Here is a 1,931-nt window from a genome sequence, read left to right on the forward strand (position 1 = left end):
TCTTACAGGGAGCTTCTCCAAAAGTGGAAATTGGATTTCATTTAGTGATCCCCAGAGGCAAGCAATCCTACGCTAGTTTTCCCCCAATTGACCCTCTTCCCCAACAGATATGAGTCAGCCCAAAGTGTAGATGGAGACTCAAGGAACTCTTGAACCCAGACCTCTGAGTACTGCCAAGCCTCAACCAAAACCATTTTTTAAAAATAAAATAGACAGACAGACAGAGAGGCTTTTACGACAATTCACCCACCCAATAATCTTTTTTTGCAACAACCCTCCTCTAGCAGTGACCCCTAACTGATGGTCTGAAAAATTAAGAAGGTGCATCAGCATCAGGATGCTTTTAAAAAAAATCCTCAAATAGCTGTTGCTAATAATTGCTAACAGGCAAAAAGTTTCTCTCCAGAGGGATTTTGCGTCCTTTTCCCCCCTTGTCATCCATATTTATACTGTGAAGAGATCTGTTTATTGGCTTTGAGATCAATAATATCGTAGCCACATGATCATAGCAACCAAAATCCTTGGAAAAGGAAGGTTACCAATAGTAGCAAAAATCCATTTCAGAGGTTAAATGAGGTAAGGTTGACGTTTTCCAGTCTTGGGGGGGGGGGAAGCTGGGTGGATGATGGGATTGTGATTATGGACCAGGCCTGTATAATGGAGAAAAATTAAACCATCTGTGCATTTTCAAATGGGATTCTTCTTTTCATCCACTGCATGGTAGTAGATTTACAGTGAAAATAATACATGGTTATTTTTTTTCTTAGAATTTGGAAGACGACGTCTCAAACCACTGGAGACATTTTTCTAAATTAAACTGAAAGTCACTAAACTGATCACACCAAATTCATGGTTTCTAGAAGCTGTGGCATGCTGGGGCCATGGCAGAAATGGCTGCAATTATGTGGGGGTTTTTTCCTTCTAAACCAGGGATAGGCAACCTTGGCTCTTTTATGACTGGTGGACTTCAACTCCCAGAATTCCTCAGGTGGCATGGCTCAGCTTGGAAACCTCTCCCTTTCCCCTCAGCGTGGCTGGCTGAGGAATTCTGGGAGTTGAAGTCCAGAGTCATAAAAGGGCCAAGGTTGCCTACCCCTGTTCTAAACAAGAGACACTTTGCTTATAGCCTTGAAGGACTCTTGCTGAAAAATCAGTCACAATACTTAATTTTGGGTTATATTAGTCCAAAGAAGACTTGAGGGATTTTTAGAAGATGCTGAGGAAGAGTTTGTTTGCTTACAAAAGGGGGGGAAAATGGCTTATATGCTACATAACATTGTTAGGCCCCAGACCTGCTATCTATTCTAGTTTTATACCTTTGACTGTTTTTTTTCTTTTCTTTTACGGCTGAATGGCAAACAGGTTCTTTAACAAGAGACTTAAGGAAAGCGAGGAATCAGCTTGTGTCTATTGCAAAATATTCTTTTTGTTTGGATAGGTTTTATCTCATGTTTTATAATCCTTTCACGTTCTTTTTCAATAGTGTGTATCAATCAGAGGGATTCCATTTTTCTCGAATAAGGATGGATACAATTTTCGATGGCATTTAATTTTTATTTACACGTTACCCCTCACATCAGCAGGCTTACTGAACATAAAAATAAAATAAAATAAACAGTAAAGAGGACATCCCACGCAATCATAGCGAACCTGCAATTGTGGCTGTAAGTTGTGACAGTCATAAAGTGGGTCACTTGTGGCAGTTGTTAAGCGAACACTGTAGTCATTAAGCGAAGACCAGAGTAATTAGGCAAACCCATTGTTTCCTATGGGGCTTTTTTTTCTTTTTTGCTAGGAATTGGAAGCAAATACCAGTTTGTGCAAAAGCGTAAATTGTGGTCACGTGACTGTGAGGGAGCACAAATGGCTGAAAATTGAGTCCGGGGGCCAAGGTCCAAAAGGCGGTCAGAGGGTCACAGAGGGAGGGAGGG

The sequence above is a fragment of the Protobothrops mucrosquamatus genome, unplaced genomic scaffold (assembly GCF_001527695.2).
Source record: "Protobothrops mucrosquamatus isolate PMUCROS unplaced genomic scaffold, P.Mucros_1.0 scaffold4478, whole genome shotgun sequence".
Classification (NCBI taxonomy): Eukaryota; Metazoa; Chordata; class Lepidosauria; order Squamata; family Viperidae; genus Protobothrops; species Protobothrops mucrosquamatus.